Source organism: Pelophylax lessonae (genome assembly GCF_965119305.1).
Source record: "Pelophylax lessonae genome assembly, chromosome: 13".
In the NCBI taxonomy this organism is placed as follows: Eukaryota; Metazoa; Chordata; class Amphibia; order Anura; family Ranidae; genus Pelophylax; species Pelophylax lessonae.
In genome coordinates this window covers 111,688,736-111,701,258 of record NC_138780.1, presented here as the reverse complement: position 1 = coordinate 111,701,258, position 12,523 = coordinate 111,688,736, and the positions used below count along the sequence as shown (strand labels likewise).

General features: G+C 39.6%; 1 protein-coding gene across 7 annotated transcripts in view; it reads right to left on the bottom strand.

Annotated features, from left to right (window-relative positions):
- Nucleotides 1-12,523, bottom strand: part of LOC309569543 (ryanodine receptor 3) — a 1,308,933-nt gene that overhangs the window by 143,056 nt on the left and 1,153,354 nt on the right. The window lies entirely within an intron of this gene.

The window sequence follows — 12,523 nt, the reverse complement described above, 5'->3', positions numbered from 1 at the left end:
CCGGGACGTCACAGAGTCAATGCCACTGACAATGGGACGACCCGGGGGGGAAGTCAGACTCTTATGCAATTTAGGTAAGTAATAAATAACCGGAGTGCGAGGGCACTTAGGGATCAAAAATGCTTTTTCTTTTTTGTTTATTATATTTTGATTATATCCTCTCTCCACAATGCCCTCCAAAGTCTTTTTATAAGAAATCTTGGGGTCTTTGGAGAGTGGAACGTAAGTTTGATTATCACCCAAGATACGTTGCATTTCTCGGTTATAATCACTGCGATCAAGTACAACGATCCCACCCCCCTTGTCTGCTGGTCTAATGACCAAATCCTTATTTTCACACAAGGAATCTAATCCTGTTTGTAGGCCAGCAGACAAGGAGGTGTTGTGCGGTTTGATCTTATCAAGATCTCTTAGTACAACATCCCTAAAAACTTTTAATGATGGAGCTAGGGATCCCGGAGGATTAAATAGTGAAGCGTTTGAGAGCCCGGAGTGTTGAATTTCTGAGCTAGTCAAACGATTCTCTTTAACAGGGTTGCTTAATATATATCTTTTAATATTAAGCTTCCTCACAAACTTGTGGACATCCATGTAAGTGTGAAATTTGTCCAAACGTTTCGGAGGAGCATATTTCAAACCTTTATCTAATAAAAGTTTTTCAGGTTCTGTTAAAACTACTTTACTGAGGTTAAAAACCCCTGCCCCAGCTAAGTTTTTACTTTTTTTAGATTGGATGCGCCTGCCTCCTCTACTTCCTCTTGAGGCTCGGCGGGGCGCTTGGTTCCTTGTGTGGCCCTGGGAAAACCCCAACCTGGATAGCTTTGGCCAGTGGAACTGTGGGGGGTTATGTTATCTGAAACTATCTCCCTAGGGGGCTGGGGTGCACCCTGATTGGGGAGGGGTTGGTTATCATTGGGACCCTCATTATCTTTCAAAGGGTAAAATTTATTTTGCAGTGGGACATTATACTGATAGTTGTCCTGTCTATTATCGGATCTGTTCTGCCAGTTAGACTCTCTAATTGGACCCCTACCTCGACCTGCAGGTGGATCATACCAATGCACATCTGATCTGGAAGGGCTATGGTCATACCCGCCATAAGGAGGACGTTGATAACCATAATCCGAACCATGATCCCTATAATGATGAGGAGGTTCTGGGTAGTTATAAGGCCCCCTTCTCCACTGTGGAGTATTAGGGTAACCAGATGGATGGATATAATCTCCTTGATGGTAATTTGGAGTATTATATTGATTTTGCCCACCATGTTGCCAGTTGGTGTTATGACCTTGATTGTTAAACATATTGGTAGGTTTAGGTTGATTATGAGGTTGTTTACCCTTTTTGGGGTTCGGTCCCCTGTGGGGTGATTTGTAAGATGGGCGTCTAGTATTCTGATGGGGACCCTTCTTTTGTGATTTTTTTACGTTGTTTGCTGTTTGTAAGGGGATAGATATGGCTCTATTGGTTTGAGCCGTAGAGATCTCCATAACCTCTTCCTCAGGACTTAGTTCTGCCATCAGCCGTTTTTGCCATTCAAAAACGCTACTCGAGTGATAATCCTGGAGATCTCTATTGAACTTCTTGCGCTTCTTAATTTTCTGATCTCTTTCTTCTTTTTCAAGATTTTTCAAGAGATCAGCTGAGGAAGATTTGTACTCCTCACTTTCCTTATAGGGTGCTAATTTCTCTTTGACTAGTTTGATTTCGTCATCGAGTCTGGAAAGTTTGGCACTCTTTCTACCTGATAAAAAACGCAAGAAGTTCACCCCTGCCTCATTGAAGTATTTATACCAGTCCTCCAACTCGACCTCTCCAAGTTGGGGACTTACTTCCCACCTGAGGCTCCCGGGGACCATAGTCTTCTTGATATAAGTATCCAAGAAGGCTATGTCCCATTGAGTATGGATTTCTGTTACGAGTAAATTCTTAAGCCTCATGAAGAGTCCACTCACATCAGTTTCCTCAGTAGAGAGGACCTCAAAGACTCCATCTGTATTGAGTGACCTGGAGGCTCGGTATTCAAAAATATCCATTGTTATATGAATATAACTAAAAGCTGCAGTTAAAGGTCAAAAGAAAGAATAGTGTATATAGAGGGGGATTATCCGCGCTTAAAGGAAATAATTTTGAACAGCAGCAACTTCAAGTGTGACCACACCCTGTAGAATATTTGTAAATTAAGTTGCGCTAAGTATGATAAATGGAGATGTAAAGTCCATAAAGTCCCAATAATAAATGATGATGACAAAATCCTAGATGTAGTCCTGGACCAGACTCCCTTAAGGGTATAGGCTTACCAGATTCAGGTAAGAGAGAAGCAGATGCTCTATAAATCTTGTCACCTTGATAGAAGGTCCAGGCCCACGTGAGCGATAGACTCAATGGTCATTGGATCATAAAAAAAATGTAAAATACGCAATAGCGTAAAACCCAACAACTAGGTAAATATCACCAATGTGACTTGAGGATATCATGTGTGTAAATTAAACCACCACCAAAGATCACTGTTGTCAGTGAACAAGTGTAAAATGAAGAAATTGATATGTGTTAAATACCCCTTACCAAATATAAATAAGGGTTGATATAAATAAATCAATTAATATATTCCAGCTGAAGTTGCCTCTTACCAGACGACAATGATAAATATGCCAAAGTGAAAAAAAACAATGATGAGAGATAGGTGTAGAACCATCACCAGCTAGATGAGCCTCTTACCATGTGAAAACAAAACCAAGTGTGTAAAGATCAAATTCCAATAAGACACCAAGATTCAGTACCGGAAAAAAACCAGTAGGGGTCGCCTCTTACCAGATCTTTAGATCAACCACGCCTGTATGTTATTAAATGGTTGGGGGTCCGACCATAGGCTTGAGCAACTGATCAAATCACCCCACAGGGGACCGAACCCCAAAAAGGGTAAACAACCTCATAATCAACCTAAACCTACCAATATGTTTAACAATCAAGGTCATAACACCAACTGGCAACATGGTGGGCGAAATCAATGTAATACTCCAAATTACCATCAAGTAGATTATATCCATCCATCTGGTTACCCTAATACTCCACAGTGGAGAAGGGGGCCTTATAACTACCCAGAACCTCCTCATCATTATAGGGATCATGGTTCGGATTATGGTTATCAACGTCCTCCTTATGGCGGGTATGACCATAGCCCTTCCAGATCAGATGTGCATTGGTATGATCCACCTGCAGGTCGAGGTAGGGGTCCAATTAGAGAGTCTAACTGGCAGAACAGATCCGATAATAGACAGGACAACTATCAGTATAATGTCCCACTGCAAAATAGATTTTACCCTTTGAAAGATAATGAGGGTCCCAATGATAACCAACCCCTCCCCAATCAGGGTGCACCCCAGCCCCCTAGGGAGATAGTTTCAGATAACATAACCCCCCACAGTTCCACTGGCCAAAGCTATCCAGGTTGGGGTTTTCCCAGGGCCACACAAGGAACCAAGCGCCCCGCCGAGCCTCAAGAGGAAGTAGAGGAGGCAGGCGCATCCAATCTAAAAAAAGTAAAAACTTAGCTGGGGCAGGGGTTTTTAACCTCAGTAAAGTAGTTTTAACAGAACCTGAAAAACTTTTATTAGATATAATCAAAATATAATAAACAAAAAAGAAAAAGCATTTTTGATCCCTAAGTGCCCTCGCACTCCGGTTATTTATTACTTACCTAAATTGCATAAGAGTCTGACTTCCCCCCCGGGTTGTCCCATTGTCAGTGGCATTGACTCTGTGACGTCCCGGGTGGGGAAGTTCATTGACTCTTATTTGCAGCCATTGGTGCAAACTACACCTTCATATATTAAAGATACGAGACACATCATTAGCCTCCTAATGGGTTTGACTCCCACTGACCATCTTTGGATGGTCACTGCCGATGTCTCCTCTCTTTATACAATTATTCCACACAATGTGGGGTTAAATGCAGTCAACATGTACCTCAATAGGGATTCTGACTTACCAACAATTCAGATATCCTTTATTATGGAGCTACTGGAGTTCGCCACTCACCATAATTACTTTTGGTACAATGGGCAGTTTTACCGACAGGTCACTGGAGTGGCCATGGGCGCCAAATATGCCCCGTCACTTGCCAACTTATTTATGGCCCAGTGGGAGGAGCACGTCATCTATTCCCATCGCAGGCCGCAGATACTGCTTTGGGCTAGGTATATAGATGACGTGCTCCTCCTCTGGGATGGCCACCACAGTGACTTACTATCTTTTTTGGAACACTTAAACTCTAATGATCGGGGTATTCAGCTAAATTATGAATGTAGTCAGTCTTCTGTTAATTTCCTTGACCTCACCATCAACATCAAGGATGGTCAATTCTCGACATGTACATACTTTAAAACAACCGACAGGAATTCATATATTCCTGTCGATAGTTGTCATTACGCACCATGGCTGAGGGCTATACCCAAAGGCCAATACCTACGTATTAGGCGTAATTGTAGTGATTTTCAAGAGTTCCAATCTCAGGCTCTTGTTCTCACTAAAAGGTTCCTTGATAAGGGATATAGTAAAACGTTTCTTGATGCAACCCTTTTGGAGGTTAGCAGATTGAATAGAACGCAACTATTGAACAATGTGTCCAAAGTTGATAACAAAGACCCCTCATTTAATTTACCTTTTGTTACCCCTTTCTCAACCCAACATATGAGTGTTAAAAATATAGTTGGTCGTCATTGGCATATTCTTGGCAATGACCCAGTTTTGGGCAGTACCCTGCCTGACAAACCACGTGTGGTATTCAAAGGGGCTCCCACTTTGAGGGATAAAGTGGCACCTAATATTTTAGAACCACCTGCTCCCAAACCCACCTTTTTAAGCCAGCTAACTGGATTCTACAAATGCAACAGATGCCGAGTCTGTTCTTTCAGTTCTAACAAATGTAGAACAGTTAAAGAATTCAAATCTACTAGTACAGGCAGAGTTCATGCCATTAAGCCATTTATCTCCTGCATGAGCACTGGCATTGTTTACTTACTCCAGTGCCCATGCGGGCTTCAATATATAGGACGCACCAAAAGACCGCTACAAGTAAGACTTAATGAACATATATCAAATATACTCAAAGGTTTTCCTAAATATTCGGTGTCCAAACACTATGCCCTTGTCCACAACAAAAATCCCAGAAACACCTTATTCCTTGGGATAGATAAATTTGTACCTCATTGGAGAGGTGAACCTCTAGTTAGAGGAATCTCAAAGCTAGAGATGACCTGGATTCATCGGGTCAAAACTTATGTACCGTTTGGACTCAATGTTGATATTGAGGTAAACGCGTTCATAAATAATGCTTAGTAAATCCAGTTTCAATCGGGTTCTCTTTTTCTTTTAACTAATTAGTTCCTCCCCTTTTCTTCATTTTATTTATTTTATTGTTACTGTCAGAGAACAGCACCAATTTTATGTAATTAGCATATATGTGTTAATATCTAAAGGGTTCTTAATTGCCCTATACAGTTCTGGTTTATCCAATTGATAGCCATACAGATTTGGTTTTTTAACCAACAGATGTTTGCGTTTACTGTATTTAAAAATGGATTTAAGATGAAATCTCACCAACATCAATAATTTTTTCCATCTATAACTTTCCATTATTGTGAGGGTTAAATAGGGTGCTGTCCTATTGTGACTATGATGTTTAACTTGGTAATACTTATCCATAACCTCTAGATGGCGGCACACTCGATCCATTTATATGTGGTTATGTATGTGTATCATTCGACATTTGATTATGTTAACAAGCATTTATTCAGTATAACTAATTTGCGGGCTATGTGAAACTTTCAATGTTGTTTTACATATATAGTTTTTAGGTATCAATCTCTGGATATCGTATGAGTTACCGTTCCGTTCTTGGTTTCCCCCATCTAAGATGGCGGGACGGTGCTCGTTCGCTTCCGTTCTTTGCTTACCTCCCCGCATAAATAGATGGCGTCAGTACGCCGTCCGCACCTTTGAAAACGTCATCTGTGACGAAACGTCGTCAGGGCACGGCGTACTGACGTCATCCGATCGCGACCAGAGAGTGCGGGCGAGCGAAGCCGTCCGGCCGGCGGCTGCACACAATTGCTCATTCCATCCTGGTTTCTGTGAGTGTTCTTGCTTTTTATTTTTGGAATAAATTTTACTGTTTTACGCTATGGGAGCCTCTTTCTCTCTTTTTGAATGGTGAACTTTGGGAACATCTGAGGATCAGTTGCTCAAGCCTATGGTCGGACCCCCAACCATTTAATAACATACAGGCGTGGTTGATCTAAAGATCTGGTAAGAGGCGACCCCTACTGGTTTTTTTCCGGTACTGAATCTTGGTGTCTTATTGGAATTTGATCTTTACACACTTGGTTTTGTTTTCACATGGTAAGAGGCTCATCTAGCTGGTGATGGTTCTACACCTAACTCTCATCATTGTTTTTTTTTCACTTTGGCATATTTATCATTGTCGTCTGGTAAGAGGCAACTTCAGCTGGAATATATTAATTGATTTATTTATATCAACCCTTATTTATATTTGGTAAGGGGTATTTAACACATATCAATTTCTTCATTTTACACTTGTTCACTGACAACAGTGATCTTTGGTGGTGGTTTAATTTACACACATGATATCCTCAAGTCACATTGGTGATATTTACCTAGTTGTTGGGTTTTACGCTATTGCGTATTTTACATTTTTTTTATGATCCAATGACCATTGAGTCTATCGCTCACGTGGGCCTGGACCTTCTATCAAGGTGACAAGATTTATAGAGCATCTGCTTCTCTCTTACCTGAATCTGGTAAGCCTATACCCTTAAGGGAGTCTGGTCCAGGACTACATCTAGGATTTTGTCATCATCATTTATTATTGGGACTTTATGGACTTTACATCTCCATTTATCATACTTAGCGCAACTTAATTTACAAATATTGTACAAAGGTGTCTCTGTTGCTCCTCCTCCAAGGTGGAGACACATAAGATAGAAAGTGTGTTACTGGCCAGATCACCAGGTTATAATAAAGGGGAAAAAAAAGACAAAAAAAGAAAACAAATGCAGCCACCTAATTAAGGATTGGTAAGCTGCATTATAATACATTTTTTGTTTCTAGGTTTAATACTGCCCTAAATGCCAAATGTGACCTTGTCACAGCAGGCAACAGGAAACCCAAGGATACCCAGAGTATCGTGGCATAGGTGCAACTATGGAGCTGGCAGGAAGTGTATTAGGGGAAGTTGGGGACAAGTTTCCATCGAAGCGTATGCCATGCAGCTCCCACCTGCATTGTACCTAAAGTACCCAGAGGTACCTGGAGCTGTGTATTGGAATGTATGGCCCACTACATTGGTAGCACAGAGCATCACAGCCACTATCTGTAGGGGTCCGAAGGAATATTCAGGATATTTGGAGCTGGTTCATCTTTTCATTTTTCATGAAAAAGGGAACGTACCCTTTAATGAAAAAGGTGCAGCTGTGTTCACTTTGAATGCCCAATTATGTACTAAAAAACATACAGCTTCAACTTATTCATTAAGATTCACTTTACAAAGCAATCATACCCTCTGCAAAGTGAGCATTAACTTTTTAAAAGTTAAAAACTTTTAACTTTTTAAAAGTAAAAAACTTTTTTTAAATGAACAGCCTCTTCTTCTTCAGTAAATCAACCCCTCGGTGTTGGTCAGTAGTGCATATGTGTGAATCATTCAAGAATTGCAGTTCATTCCATATCTCCACTCCTGCCTTCAGTAATGACCAAACAGCAAGGTTAGAAGTACCAGCAACGAAACAAAGGTTCTGGGTGGCTTTACAAGCTTTTGTTGACTTTAGGCAAGTTTTGTATTCCAATACAACTCCTGCTTGAAGTATGTTGAATACAGGCCAGAAGGAGGCCAGCCAAAGGTCGAATGCACCTATCCATGTATTCTGAAAAATCTCAGTGGCATCTCAAACTAATATCAAATTTATGTCATTGATACACGCTCAAAGCCCACTGACACAGGCTCTTTTTTATCACAGAGTGTAATTTTCACAGTAGATCTAATGTTGTTTCAAACTAAGTGTCTAGTTCAGAGGACTTCATTAGGGTCTCTCTAGGAACATTATAAAGATAGCCCTGGACTTTATTGCCGTGCACACAGGCAGGATTATATCTTTCAGGTGAAAGGTGGACATACAGCTGAATCCCTTAGGAACAGTTTTTTACCTGAAGAGAAGTTGATGTATAACTAAAGACAAAACTTTTTTTTTTTTTTTAGTTTTAAACAGAATGAAGATGGATTAGAACACCTATTAGGTTAATATTGATGTCTGTGTCTCCATTATTCACTCTTTCTGTCCGGTTTATCCTTATCATTAAAATTGAAAGTAAAAAGAAATACCAAATGTTGGGTTGTCTTCAGAAAAAGTAATATAGGGGACATCTTTCGATAGGGACACTAGTTCTGGGGACCTGGGGGCCCTAATGGATTCCATTATTTTGCAGAGTTTTTTTGTCAATTCTTGCTTGGCTATGGGACAAGAAGTGAAGGGAAACCTCCACAATGGTACAGATAGCAAATAAATCTGACAGGGGTTCTAACCCTCCTTTACTCTACCCAAAATGAAAAGTTTTGCCTATAGTTCTACTTTAAACTAAGCACTGCAGATTGTATGTGGTACTGGTGAGTCTGCTAAATATTAAATGCACTGGTGCTTCTAATCAAATTTTACAATTATTCTTTTAAAACTACAACAAATGTTACAGAATTTGCAAATGGGTGTTTTCCTGGCAGCTGTCCTTGTGGGTGAAGACATCTTCTTTCTTTTTTTTTTATCTGCAGCCATGAGATCTGGCACACAAACCAAAGTATAGTTTAGACAACCAGAAATCGGCTTTCATAGAATTCTCTTACAGATCTTTATTGATGTTTACAATCTGCACAGGAGCAGGACTGTGTTTATGCTTTGCTAAAATCGAACTTATTGCCCATTGCACATCACAGCCACATCTTTGTAGAGCACTAAAAGCAAATTCTTTCATGAAATTCTAAGCCCCCAGTTTTAGCTGATAAAGGAGCTAGAAACAAATCTCTATTTCTGTGTAAACAGAGATAATTTACTTTTATGAGAGTTGTTTTCGATAGTTCCCCTCATCTACAGAATTTGTAAAATAATTTAGTCCACATTTTACTATAACAAAAGTGGCACATTACATGGAAATGCTAGGCAAACAGTAAATACAATTTACATGGTAAATTTAAAGTGATATTAAAGCTTCATTTTTTTTTAAATAACAATAATGTTATACTTACCTGCTCTGTGCAGTGGTTTTGCACAGAGCAGTCCCGGTCCTCTTCTTTTCGGGTCTCCCGCCGGCAATCCAGACTCCTCCACCTCGAGCAGTTCCCACAGAGAAAGCCGCTTGCCCTGGGGCACCACTATGTGCTTACAGAATTGTATATAAATTTCTGCACTACTGTCATAAAAAAACAGCTGCTGACACTACAATACAACAGTTATTGTGTGATAGTCTAAAAAAGGGGAAATACATAGGAATACATACAAAGTGTCATACATTAAAGTACAATGTGCAATAAACATATTGTGTTCAATACATAAGTATGCATAAAATATAATATTTCATAAATATTTTAATATTTCATAAACATGTAAAGTGAAAAATTACAAATGTGCAATGTGCAATAGATACATGAATCAAAAAATACGGAAATCAACATAAGTCCACAGAAATGTGAATTTTAGGTTGATATTGTGTGTTAAAGCAGGAATACAGGAATATAAAGTGAAGACAGAGTCCACTTCTGAAGGGGGATTCCATATTCCAATTGGAGGGTCGCCAGGACAGGTGTAACCACCACCCAAAAAGAGAGTCAGAAGAGCTTACCAGAATCACTGGACTCTACTGCCAGCGGCATAGTGGCATATAACCACGGTTAGACAGTATTCTCTGGATAGCTGCCAACATCACATTTAGTCTCCTCTATGGGGTCATGAACATGCAATGTAATGTTTGTGATAAGAAGCTGCACACTCTCCTCACAGATGATGAAGGAGAGTTTCTATTGCACATTGCACATTTGTAATTTTGCTCTTTACATGGTTATGAAATCATATATTTTAAGCATACTTATGTATTGAACACAGAATGTCTATTGCACATTGTACTTTAATGTATGACGCTTTATATGTATTCCTATGTAAATTTGTTTATGAGGTACACTTATTTGAGTGCGGCACTTTTACCCTTTTTTATATTACCACTATGTGCTTACTCTCGAGCCACTGCTCTATGCATCCATAGGACACAGAGCTGCGCTTCGACCCCATCCCCCTGCTTTCTCCTCATTAGCTCACTGGCTGTAATTGACAGCAGTGGGAGCCATTGGGCTTCTGCTGCTGTCTCAGCCAATGAGGAAGGAAAATCCCCATACAGAAGAGGCTATCTTGAACATCGCTGGATCAGAGGGGGCTCAGGTAAGGATTGGTGGGGTGGCCAGGGGGAGGGTGCACACAGAAGGTTTTTTACAAAAAAATTTATAAAATGCGTGAAGGTAAAAAAAAACATTCGGTCTTTAAAAGCACTTTAAAATTCGTGGTTTAAACATAAATAAGGGGATTTTCTGCTGAACCTGACAAGATTCGAACCATGTAAATGTCAGATTATTTGTTTACTAAGCATTCATTTTCAGTTAAACTTAGGCTGGCCATACACTATACAATTTTCTTGTTCAACTTTCCTTTAGATTTACCAAAACCATATAATATAAGTTCAAACCTGAACACTTTCAATTTGTATGCAATCAGGCAGGCCCTTGCACTACATAGTTGAAGGTAAATCTAAAGGAAATTGAATAAGAAAATTGTATGGTGTATGGCCAGCCTTACTCTAAAGGTGTTAGTAAAGTCCCGCTGGGTTAAACTAAAAAAACTTTACGTGTGTACCAGGCTAAAGTGTGTGCTTTCTGTGTGCAGTTCCAGATCCAAATATCTTACGGCTACTCCAGCAGCTGTCGCAGCTCATGCTGACAGTGCTAGAGTCATTTGCTTATAGTATAAATGAACAAAAATGTTTTATTCTCACAGCTCTGACAGTTCCAGAAATATTTTTTTATTAATTTTCTACTATCTGCAATGTCAGTGTGAGGCTTTGTATGGAGCTGCAACCAATACTACAGGTACCTGAGTCTCTCTGCTTGTATACAGCTCTGTACAGACTCCCTGAAAAGTTGCACACTGATAATTATCATTTTAGAGGGTGTGCGCAGGAGCCGCTTGCTAACTGCATGAATAAAGCTAGCCATGCATTAACTTTTTTGTTGCTCAACCAGCAGGTTGAATGGAAAAAATGATCTGAATTTCCCATCCACATATTCAATGTTGATATTGTGTTATGACAGCAGGGGGGAGGGGGAGCCAGTGGGGAACCCAAGAAAAAGAGGATCAGGGCTGCTCTGTGCAAAATTATGGCACAGTGTAGTTAAGGATGATATGTATATTTTAAAAAACAAACACACCTTTAGAATTACTATAATCTGCTCTGCTCAAGAGAAGGTTTACCCTATATAAACGGGGCATATTTAAAATGCAGTGGATGTGACTTTCACCAAACATTCATTGGTGGTGAATTAATCATTGTCATTCAACACAAATGCACCAAGAAGAGAGACACTGCTCCAGGTCAGACAGCAAAGGACCTAGCACACAGCTGATGCATAAATGAGAGAAAAGTCTGGATGGCTGAACTGACTGAAGAACCACTTTATTGAAAAAATATATCAAAACAGATAAAAACATCAAAAGATAAGCAGCAGATGAGTGAGGTAATCCACTAGCCTCTCATAACAGGATTTGTCTGTAGTGAATGTTTGGTGAATGTCAAATTAACTACTTTATAAATATGTAATGCTTCTGCAACTATGTACATGTCATTTTTACATCACTATGCTTTAAAAATCACTTATGTAGTTTTTGAAGTGTTATTTTAATGCAGTATTTAGAATAGACATATTTAGGGTGAATTATATTACCATGTATCATAGCTTGTCTTTGAAGCAAAGGGGTTGATTTAGTAAAGGCAAATAGACCATGCACTCTGCAAGTGCAGTTGCTCCAGAGCTTAGCAAATGTGGTGACGCTTCACTTTGCAAAGAATACCCAATTGCATGCAAGGTAAATGAAAAACAGAATTTTTGCTTGCACATCATTGGATAATGGAAGTCAGATAGGCTTTCCCTCATTTACTAAGTACTGGAGCAACTGGGCTTGCAGAGTGCACAGTCTATTTGCCTTTAGTAAAGTCACCCCAAAGTGTCAACGCATTGCTTATGTTTATTTTTGTTTTAGTCTTCCTTTATTTTGTTAATTTAAAATCCCAATAATCAATTGTTTCTGTTTTTTTACTGCTGGATATACAAGCTGAAAGTTTTCCATACATATATGCTTTAGAATTCCTTGATAATTATAAACTAAAACTGCAGATACAACTCAAGCTCCAAATCCACATGACT